General features: G+C 42.4%; 1 protein-coding gene across 1 annotated transcript in view; it reads right to left on the bottom strand.

Moving 5' to 3' along the window:
• Nucleotides 1–1,337, bottom strand: part of TENM4 (teneurin transmembrane protein 4) — a 622,246-nt gene extending 620,909 nt beyond the window's left edge. The window contains exon 1 of the mRNA XM_054803254.1: nucleotides 1,215–1,337. The gene's annotated coding sequence lies outside the window, so the exon portion shown is untranslated. The remainder of the gene's footprint in view (nucleotides 1–1,214) is intronic.
• Between the last annotated feature and the right edge of the window lie 10,674 nt (nucleotides 1,338–12,011).

The following is a 12,011-nucleotide window of genomic DNA, read 5'->3' as shown; positions in this document are numbered from 1 at the left end:
TCTGATGAAATCTGCTGTTTTAGACAACTCTGTAATATCTCCTTATTCTCCAGTAAGGCCACGTATCTCGACTAACTTTAAATGACTCGAGATTTATGCTTGTGCAATAGCAAAATTCATATGAATAGTCCCATTCACATGCTAGATGCTCTTGGGAAATTTAAAACCAGTCATTTCATTCACAGACAGCCCTGGTCTTACAAAAAGAACAGGTCTGAACTGGAGACACCTCCTTTCCCCTTTAAAGAACGACCTTTGAGAATGCAGAATAAAGCCCCCACTTCTCCAACACCTTCACTTCAGGCATCTCCTTTCCATGCATTGAACCAATCGTTGACCTTTGAGATGGCAAAGCAAGCACATTATCGTATGATTACAGAGAAAAGGTGAGCTTGTGGTAACGGCACAGCAGATCCGAGTACGATTACTGGCTCTGATACACATTTTCACCACTTGTTAATCTCTTAGAGCTCAACCAAGAGGCTGCCTCAATGAATCCTCACCAGACAGGTAAATAGCATCAACATTTCCTCCATCCGCTGCCTAGACCGCCTCCATCAGCGGACACGTCACCGCACACGAACGGGGAGCCATCCCGCTCTGCTCCTGCTTTCTGCTCTGTCCTCCAGATAAATTGTGTTAGTTTACTGGCAAAATCTAGTTTGTATTATTGTTTGCATTTCAGAGTCAATATGGATATGGAAGAATAAGCTGAAATATATGCCTTGTGCATCATTAATAATAGCGTAGCCTCTCCGTAGCTACGTGACAATTCCCAAACACTTTATTTAACAGTAAGCAATTTATCATGTCTCCTGTATCACAAACAAGTAGTCCAGTATCCCAAATTTACAAGAAGCGCTATTCTCTGTGCCTATTTGTACTGCTTATATCAAGACAGGCCAACAGTCTGAGTGCTAGCTCTCAACTCGGAAAATCCAGGTTCAGTTCCCTCGTGTAGCAAAAAATGATCTAGGGTTCAGTTTCCTCTATATAATATAGAGATAAAAATACTTCCTCACTTTATCAGATGTTGTGAGGATAAATGCATTAAAGACTGTAAGTCCCACCAGTACTACAAAAGCCATAATTATCTCAAATAGATACACGTAGTGCAAGTACAGCGATATTTAATACATACCCTTTGTATATAAAGCATGAGTCAGGGCTGATACAAACACAAACTATGCTAAGGAGTTAAAAACGGTGCTTACTTGCATGCTCTTCCCCGGCTCACGCTCCATTAAAGTTTGTGTATCACAGACCAGCTTCGGCTCTCACTCACGACGGAGCACGTCCGCTAAAGCCAGTGGTTTTACCCCAGTCGTACACTCGTGCAGGCAGGAGCCCATTGTCTGGGCTGAGACACTCAATCTGGAAGAGAAAGAATAAAAGGTCTCCAGTGTGTAAAGTCATTCGTTATAATTTGGAATGAACAAGGAAATCAGTGGGGTTGCTGGAGGTTAAGCAAGGGCAGAAATTGGTCTTTTATCATTAAAATGCCATAGGAAAAAAAAAATATAAAAAGCAACAGATCTAATCCTGCACATCTTTACTCACATCTCTTGCCTTTATTCATTGCAAGGGGTCACAAAGAAACCATCATGTACATTTGCAGGACCAGATGCAAAATTCATTTATAACAGAATTTCATAAGCAAGCAACTTCTTTTTCCTAGGATGGAGCTCCAATGAAATTTTGATATGACCTTTATATACTTTCAGATAAAATAAGATTATTCGGATTGCCATCCTATGTAAGTAAATTTTCTACACTAACTTCGAACTCAGAGACATGAGAACATCCCTCATAAGTCAGTGAATATTTTTGAAGATTGGACCTGATCCTTTTTTAAGAGGAACTTCTGCAGTGAAAGAAAAGAAAGAGGGATGATTACAAAGCTTTTGATAATGAAGGCGCATCAGATTACTGGAAAATATGGAGTGAAAGTTGTTCCAAAATGCTCCAGCAGCATCTGTACTTATTTTATTGTACTGGATACCCTTGGCTGTGATGACTTTATACATAGCATTAAGAGCATGAGATATTTTCATAGCTATACTATGAATTTAAAAAAAAATTGTAAGTAATGCCATTTCTTTCAAAAATGCAGCAAGTGACATTACTTTCTGAAAATTTTTACTCTCTCCATTTCAGGACTGTCCCGAACTGCAGTCAGCACCTGCAAACAAGCATCCAGACTTCAGATAAACACAGCAAGGAGGACAACTCAAAGCATCCTCGCTGATTAACAGTTTTTCAGGCAGGAAACTGGGTTCAACCAAGGGTTCCCCCCACTTTCCTGGGGGGAATCTGATAACCACTGGAGCTTGAGTTTGCTCTCATATCAACTCTGCACATGATAATCCTCCCAATTACGGCATTTTGCCTTTTGCTTCCTTTACACTCCCCGCCTCACATGCTAGCTCACAAGGGGCCAGAGGATGCTACAAAAATTGCCATCTGTATCTAAGAGGCTAAATAAAATGAGTGGTTGATCCTATAGACTCTTACTCAGTCAGCAGTCTAACAGGGACCAAACAGTCCAAAACCTGAACTTCTACTGTACTACCAAACCCCAGAGGGGGGCTGCAGAGGTTGAATTTTTGCTGCAGCATCTTCACTTTTAGTGACTGCAGATGTAGAGAGTGATGTTTAAGTGGTGGGTTTAGGATTCAGTAGACAGTAGATTTTAAACCGGTCTTTTTTCTTGTTTGAAATCCCCAGATATGTTGCCTGTTAGGCTTGATCATGCCTGATCCAGCCATTTTCAGAGTGCAACTGGGTCAGCGGATGGGTTCAGTCATTCGCAGGATGAGAGACTACAGTCTTAATATGCTATTTAATGTATCCTATTGGCCTGGGTAAAGAAAACCATCAGAAAAGGTTTCATGAGCCTATTGGGTCGGATTAAGAAAAGCCACATGAGTGCCTTTAAATGACAATACACGAAGGAGTAATGGAGCTAGTGACAAATCTGCCTTCCTTTTCCGTTCTTCCCCTTTTGAAGGAGTAGCTACCCCGTTTTGCTGTGAATCTGCCGGAGACAGAACAGGATTTCGACTCACTTGCAAAAGAAAATAAGGTACCCCACTTACTTTGCCACTGCATCCCTCTGCAGAAGTGCCTGACACATGACATCTGTTAACGAGGGTCATAATCCCCCCGTTCTATAACCCCACACTAGCAGTGCTTAGGCACAACGGCCTCTTTTCCTAAGGAAATAAGGCTTTTATAGGAGTCTGTCTGTCCATCTGGCTCCCCATCTGTCAATCCTGCACCCAGCAATGTATTCTGGTGGCTAATTTCAGCCCATTCTCGAGAGGGGCAAAAGCATAAAAGATATAAATATCCCACATGTTTTATGAAAATCAGTCGTGCGGGAGAGAACGACAAAGCGCAGCTCGTTTGAGTGAAAGGCGGCGGTATAAGCTCGTTAGCTAATTGCTTGGCTGGGGCTGCCAGCTGGCCAGTCAGCTCGTGCAAAGTGGCCAGCTCGGCTACCTGTAAGTGACTTCTTGGATCTTCACACAACGCATCTGGCCAGCGAAGGAGGAGAGGGAACCTTTGCAGAGGGAATATGTGTGTACGAGGGTAGACAAAAAATGGAAATGAAGACGTGTCGAGGGCTGAGATCAAAGAGAAAACGGTGTTATTCAAGTGCAGAAGCAAAGAAGGGGGGGGGGGGGGTGATTTTGTGGGGGGAGGGATTTATGATTTAAATTGCTAGCAGAACAACTTTGTTCCTCCTGTGATGGAGGACAGGGTTGGACTTGGCTTCTCCAGTGTGGACTTTCCTTCTTTTTTATTCAGAGCCTAAGAACAACCACTCTAGTTAAAAGTAAAGGTCCCCATAATCCTATATCTTGTCTCGGATGGTTAGCAATAGAGATTGGTTAAGGAAAGAGCAGAAAAACAGGACATAAGCAGAGAACAACCTGTGGAAGGAGCCCTATTATTCCCTCTCCACAGCCAATAAACAGAGGCACCAGAAGACAAATTGGATTACATTTCAAAAGTTCAATTTAAAACGCTCTTAGTAAAGGCATGCAGTAAATTTGCCACGGTGTCAAAGTCAGAACATCCAGTCTCCAAATCTCCGGTGTCGGAGTTTCCCTGGCGCAGTGGTGTAAGCGGCAGCGGAGCTGCTCTGCTCGGCTCCACGCTCAGCAGTTCCGGCCGTGGTGTTCGGGAGTGAATTATTACCCGTGGTCCAACAGTGGAGAATGAAAACCTACTTCTGGCTCGGTCCTACCATCAGTTCAGCAGATCCCACCACCATTCCTCTTTCAAATACATTTTGCTACTATTTAGTACCATTCCATTCCCAGAATACCTTTTTTTTCCCCCATTCCCTCCAGTCCCTTATCCCTTACATTGCCTTCTGTGTTCGATGCACATTCACCCATAGCACAAAACATAAAGCACAAACATCGAGGACAGACAGACACCTAAAAAAATCAGCTGAATTCAGGAGTTCCGGTGTCGGATGATAAGGCGCCCAAGCTAACCTGCTGATAAAATATGTGGTAAGCAAACCCTGTGATCTACACAGCTGGCTTAAGCTTCTGCAGTGCTAATTGCTATTACAACCTTAAGCTAATATTTGAGCCTTTCTTTTGAGCAAGGATGTGTAACAATTAGATTACAGGATTTGGGGCATTACAAAGAGAGATAAAAGCAGCAGTTTCGTCATGGTATGTGGTATTTTGTTTACATAGAGATAATGGCAGTGATGATAATAATAACATTAATAATAACTATTCTATTTAGGTCCAAAATCTGATTTCAGGTGTGTCAGACCAGATCTGGAATAAACCTCTTGCCTGCAACAGAGCTATCCCAAATTTATGTGGGATGAAGCTTGCAGATCTCTAGTCAGGGACCATTTTGTAGTTGCTGAAGAGCCCAGCATGGTGTACGATGAGCTCTAGCTACTCACAGTGGTAAATAGTGAGCCAACATTCCTGAAGCAGGGCCTGAGCTCGGACATTTCGCTGTACTTCTGTCCTGAGCATCGCTGAGAGCTCTGCTGGCATCTACTGCACCCTGGTCCTGATGAATGGTTGACAACTCCAGCAATGAAAGGGACCTCTGGTTTCTTGCTCTCTATGATCCTTATGCTTTCCTCTCTCCGCCCTACAAATGTATGTGCATATGTAAAACCCCATATGTTTGAATACAGTGCTAATGCACAGGATGGAGAAAAAACCCAAACAATGCTAAACTCCAGAGAAAAAACCAGTTTGCTGTAGCAGCATGTCAGATACAATATGTTATGGTTTAGTGTGCCTGGGTCAACAACTTTAAAACTCTCTACAGTGTATTAAAAAGGCATCTTCTTACACATATTTTTAGTGAATGTTTTTCTGTTTCACGCTGTTCTTTTTAAATTTTTTCTCCGAGGCACCCAAGGTTAAAAAAATCACCCCATGTCCCTAACGACAGCCAGCTATTCTGATGAACCGTAGGTTTCCTTGCATCAGAGATAAATCAGCTTACACAGCTGAGCATTTTGGCCCCTGAAATTTTGCTGCTGCTGAGACCCTGGAAAATAAATTACAAACAACCCCCCTCCAAAAAAAAAAAACCAAAACCAACAAACAAACAAACCCAAAACACCCAAAACAAACAGAAATTGAGATTTTACTCTGCTTTAGATACTAAAATTAAACCTCCTAACTATAAGAGCTTTTCAAGTATTTGCCACAAATATCCTGGAAGACAGAATCAGTCCCACAAAGCAAAGCAAATGTGTGTACCCACTCAGGAATATTAAAAGTACTATTACAGCATTAAAAAATAAACACATCTGCTGGGCGTGGATTTAAAGTAACTCCCAGCAGCTGAAAATCTGGTCCCATAGTCACACAGAGCAAACAGGCAAAGCAACTTAGCAAAAAAAAAAAAAAAGACAAGTTTCCTTGTTTTAGCAAGCCCTCATTCCACTTTTAGCCTAGGATGGATACATAGGAAACCTAAAAGCAGGCAAGGTAGCCAGATAGGATGATATTTCTTCTTACCCATCGGCACCAAGGTCCTTCAAGAGAACTGCATCCTGCAGACTGTCGATACTTGGTTGAAAACTTGAAAAACAGGTTTTAAGCAAAAAAAAAAACCCTCTTTTGAGAATTAGATCCAGGCTCAAGAGGCTAAAAGCATCACTTGAAACAGCCGGTTTAATTTATTCAAATAAAAGCCACGGAGCTCAAGGACAGGTAAGTAGGTAAATAAGCCATCCCCAGCCCCCTCTTGGCAAAGAAAGGTACCGTGAAAAGCCTGTATTAAAGTAGATCTCTGCGTAGGAAATGAAGGAGCCTCAGGTATAGACATTTGATTTATTTTTTCTGAGTGTGGCACAGGGGAGAGTGCACTGGCTCAACCTGTTGTAATCGAACATGTGGGTTGCTAGTTGTTGCGATGATATTGCAGCAGCCTCTTCATTAAAGAGGCTGTGTCTTTAGCAGCAATGATTAATTTCCTACGTATAAAATCAAGGCATCGCCAGCGCTGCTATTGCTCTCCGTTGCTCTTTTTTCCCCCTTTACCCCCTTTTTCCCCCCTTCTTTCTTTCTGTAGTGAGCAGGAAGGAATGCAGCGAAGGAAGAATAGGTACTATGTGCTTCTGATTTGCTGAGCTGACAACCCTTTTGCTACTTGATTTCACTTTAATAGGATCTTCTTGTTACCCACCTACTGTAGCTCGGCGTGGAAAACCCGTGCATCAAAAGGTTGAAAGCTTGAGGCGAAACTTGCCTCCCTGCAGCTCTAGATGGGGTGAGGGAGGGACAAAGTCGTCTGGTTGCTTTGCAAACAGTATTAAGGCAGTTCAGGGAAGTGTAGGTTAAGGGCATTATCTTCCCCATAAATTAATCTCCAGCAGGCTCCTACTTTTTTTTTTTTTTTTTTTAAAGGCAGAGAAACCAAGAGAACAGTCAAATGTGTTTTAAAAGTGTGCAACTGTCAAGGAGAAGTGGTCAAAGGATTTCTTGCATGTGCAATGTGAGTGCATCTTTGTTCACTTTGCGTAGGCGTGTTTGCGTGTGTGTGTACACCCAAAAGGGACCCTGTGACAGAAAGATGTGACAAGCAAAAGGAGAGGGAAAAAACCCCACAACTGTGTGTCTGGGCAGCCTTCAGCTGTGTGGAGGTGTGCAGGAATATGAGTGTGCATCTGCACGCGGATTCACCTATAGGCAGCGCTGGGGACCACCTGTACAAGACCTTTTAAAGGTGCCCCTCTGTCATCCCTGGTGATGAGTTTCAGAGAAAGGGCAGCCCCGATTTAAAGTAGCCTCTGCAATATAATGTTAAAACCTTGGATTTAAAACTAAACCTGCGTCTGGAGCCCTGGCTGCACCTGTGTTTCCCAGCACTTACTCTGGGATCTAAAATCCAACCTAAGTCTTATTGCAGGGGGGACGTACGTGAGCGTTGGCTCGGAGACACCTCATTTCTCGGTCTGGGGGAAGCGGAGGGTAAGACCATTGCGGCGAGGAACCAAAGGGGATTAAATTAGGCGTTTGTGTTGGCGGGGGGGGGGGGATTGAAATTTCAGCTCTGCAAACACAAGACCTGACATTTCTCCCGGTTGCTCTGCACAGCGGCAGGAGGGAGCATACTGGGAAGTGCGTGTGTACCACTTCCCTCTGCTGGAGGCAGCCCAGACTGTTACCTGCCTCCCTCCAGCCAAGATATTTCTATAGGTACCGAAAACGCTCCAACCCCTATCATCCAGCACAGCAGCCATCATGAAGTGGCTGCGAATCGTTTCAGTAACTTTTCATTTATATAAAAATGAAGGGTGGAACAGAACAGCTCTTACAGCACGCGGAAAAATATAGGACTAGAGGAAAGGGATGTGTGCTGCGGAGATTGTTTAAGCTGACACGTTTCAAAAGGAGCCAGAATATCACAGCCTGGACGTGTAACACTTCTTAAATGAGGAATGAACTGTCTGATTGCTCACAGCTTTGCACAGCCATGCACATCCCCTCCACCACCAGCACCCTTTGCAGCATCAGTCAGGGAGTGCTTTGGGGTTTTTTAATATACTGACGTCCATATAACCATCACCATTCAGGCTTGTTTTGGGACTTGTGTAAGATCACAGGCCACGAGAATGTGGGGGACAGAATAAATTGGTGGAGACAAGATGACTCTGTCTGCAAGCCATCTTCCCTGCTCCCCTCTTGCATCATCTTCAGGCATTAAAATGCTTAGTGTGATACTGTATAACTAATAGGGTTTTTTTCCCCATTTAATCCCTTACTTATAGATTGTAAACATCAGTGGGTTTATGACCAATGCCAGCTATAGGCTGTAGAAATGTATAGCCCAGATGGAATTTGATTTTTGTTTTCTATCTCAAGTATGCAGAACTTTTCCTAATGTTCAAGGCGTTATATTTCCCTTTAGATAAATACTCATGACTTGCTCTATTAACCCTGTGGGACCAGCCCCAAGTGGACCACCACCTTTGCAAGCCCATTGACAGCCACGGGCTTTAAGAGTACAGGTAGTGGGAAAGTCCTGGTGAGCCAGGGCTGGCCAGCAGCCCCTGCATCTCCCGTGGGTGACCTCCCGATACTCTGCCATTTTGCTGATATCGTCCTTGTCATTGCCCTCTCATGAGTGTTCCTGTAAGAGGAGTTGTAATCTGGTAGCACTTTACCATCAACACACCAAACCCTATAAAGATTTCTTTTAAGAGGCAGAGAGCCATTGCAAGGAGCCACATGCACGTTTCCCACCAGGGTACACAGTCGGAGAGGAAAGTTCTACATTTATTACAAAGATATTATCCATTAGAAAATGTAAAAAGAAAGTCACATTTATGTTTTGTGCACAAACCTTCCTTGTTTACCTACCAGTTTCCTCAAATAACCTGATTTTGTAAAGGATGTGTATTCTCCCTAGCTTTTCTGCAATCTCAGTGGCTGTAGACTAGCAGAGCACGCTGTCACATTTACCCACACTGCTGGGAAAAGAGACTTGCTCTGTGCTTCAATTGTAAATTTGGCTTCAGTAAAACATCACTAAATACTCCTTTTGCAGGAAAAATGGAGAGTGAGGAAATATGTGGAGAGATTCCATCACGTCACTACTTATTTATCTATTCTTAAGGGGAGAGGGGTGGTTTTTGCCTCACAAACTGAATTATGACACTGACCTAGACTAGCAGAGATACTTGTTGCAAACAGGAGGAACAAAGCTGGCCCACTTCTGTGTTAAATAAGCAGCCCAATTAAGTTGGAAATAAAAAGGAAACAAGTTTTCTGAGCCTCACACGTATGCACCTGCATTGGCATCTTACTTTGCACCAGGAGGGTGCCATTCGGGCAAATCTGCTGATGGTCCCCACTCGCTGTTATTTGGTTTGGATCTCAGAGTTGCCTTGGGGCAAACTGGATCCCTTTCAGGTAGAAGTGAAGATGGGTTTCAGACGTCCACTTAACACGTTCCAGCCACTAATGAGCATTTACTGTATGGGACTAGACTAGAGCTAGCTCAAAGCAGCACACCAAAAACATTATATTGGGGATGTCAGGTCTTCAGAATAAACTCCTTCAGTCTATGAATCTGCTTCTGCCATGCTGTACTATGTTGCTGTAGCTCAGAAGGCCAGAAGACAAAGCGTTCTTCTGTACCCAAGTACAAATATCAAGAATGCCATGTGATAAAACCCAAAACTACAGCCTGAGGGACATTTGAAAGATGATCCAGCTGAGGTCAGCCCAAGGCATCCTAGGCTACGTCCACACTCGCATTTCTACAGAGATTAGAGGGCTAAACTAGTAGGATAGATCTTGTTTGGATGATGGAAGAAGACAGCTGAAAGAGACTAAACCCATGATACATCAAGATATTCCTAGATATTGAGGTAGAATTCCTCCTGATGATCTATGCCACAGACAGGAGTTGTCATAGAAAAGCTATCAAATGGAAGTGGAAAAATTTGGGAAAGAAGATGATGATCTATCTAAGCACTGTCCCTCCAGTTAAATGCCTTGTACCTGAATTTCAACAAATCGCACATTGGCAGTTGTGCAAAAGAGAAAATATGGGTTATTAGCTCACATTTGAAAATAATGACTAAATTTATCACATGTACAACTGCACTGAAGCCAAACAAATTACAGAAATGAGCTTAGTCTGCAATGGCCATTTATGCCTTTGGGATAGATTTAAATCTCACTGGAAGTGTGGAAACTTAGACTTTCACTTATTGTGTCAAAATGATGACAACCTCCATAGGCACTTCTTTATTCATATTAAAAAGGAAAAGAAATAAAGGAGAAGGAGAAGAAGGAAAAGGAAAAGGTAAAAGAAGAAAAAAAAAAAAAAAAAAGAGAGAAAATGGTAACCAAAACGTTTGAGGATGTATATTCAAGGGACTGCGCTCTGAATGAATAGGAAACAACAGATTTTCTTCTTTCTTCCTTCTTCCTGATAAAGGAATTCTGATTTTCTTACTTCAAGCAAGGAATGATAACTAAATGATAGTACATACCGGTCACAGTACAGACACTATTTGCAACAGCATTTGATCCATGTCTGATATCCCTGATTATTTCCCACTGTATGCATTAATCTGGCAATGAATGTCCCTGTAGTTAGGGTATGGTACTGGAAATGTTACTAACATTTAAACCCCTTTAACTAACTTTTAAAATGGTTTCCATCCTATTTTCCAAGCATTCTTTGTCATTACTACTCTCCCTTGACCAGGAAAAATAACAGGCATACAAATAAAATCAGAAAGGGAATATAGTTCAATGGTGACTTCTCTTGCAGAGGGAATGAAAAATAAAATATTCTTTGTCTCATTAGAGTAAGTGCCTGCAACAGGGTGAGCTCGAGGAGGGACAGTGATGGAGGGAGAGACCTGAGGCAAGGCAAGAACTGGACCAGGAGCTTCCCAGGGGTTGTCACATTTGGCTGGGGATGGAGAAGTTTGGCAGGGCTACAACCAGTTCATCATCCTGCTGGAGAAAGAATGAGGCTGGGAGGCTGATTAGGGAGGAAACATTGACCTTAATTTTGTTTCCAAAGATGTTATTCCTTCCTTAAGTTGATTTGAAAATAAAATAAAATAAATAAACATAAAAATGACACAATGTTTTTTGTAGACCTGCAATACAAAATAATATAGCATGTGTTTACCAAGTGGGAACTATGTTGGTCTGTATATGTTAATGCAGAGCAGGGGTGCAGCCAGAGAGGTACTGTAGCCTCCATGGCCCCCAAGACGAGTCATGATGCTCACAGGGGTCTGAACAGAGGATGCCACAGAGAAGTTTCAGTCCTTAGACAAGGCGTTTCAGAACCTCACTTTCCCTCATCCAGAAAAGTTAAATAATACATCCTTTCTGAACCTTTCACAGTTCTTTGCTATCCTCTGCCAGAAAGAAGGCTAATTCTGAAAAAATATTTAATACCAAAAGTTTTCCCATCCACAGGAGAAGACAGTTTTCAGAAGAGCTGCAGCATTTGACCATCAGCTTTGTAAAGATCTACCAGACCTGCAAACTGCAATAGATATTATGGAACCAAATATGACTTCATCACTCTTGTCTATTTTAGCTTTACATAGTATGATGTGCAAGGGTCTCTCTGCTCAGGGCTGGGCTTTTCCTGCAGCTTTTTTCCTATTCATCTGTGTCTTGTGCTTTGCTCTGTACAAATGTTTGCAATGATTTGTAAGCAATCTATGCAGAGGTAGGCCCAGCTGAGAATTATTATTACATTCAGACAGTTTTATGCATTGACAGAAGATAAAATACACCCATCTCCTTAATACTATGTATACACTTTCTCTATATATAGTATTTAAGTGTCCTTACTGACATTCTAACCATAGGATTGGTATGGTCATATTTATACTATTTTTTTTTTTAGACCTACCACAGCAGTATTCAAACTGAATCAAGATAGCTTTGTTTAGTTTTGTTCCAGACTATATAGTTTCTAACATTGCAGGGACACTGTGGTTCAGAACATAACTCTTC

Source organism: Grus americana, chromosome 1 (genome assembly GCF_028858705.1).
Source record: "Grus americana isolate bGruAme1 chromosome 1, bGruAme1.mat, whole genome shotgun sequence".
NCBI classification, from domain to species: domain Eukaryota; kingdom Metazoa; phylum Chordata; class Aves; order Gruiformes; family Gruidae; genus Grus; species Grus americana.
This window is presented reverse-complemented; position numbering and strand designations above follow the sequence as displayed.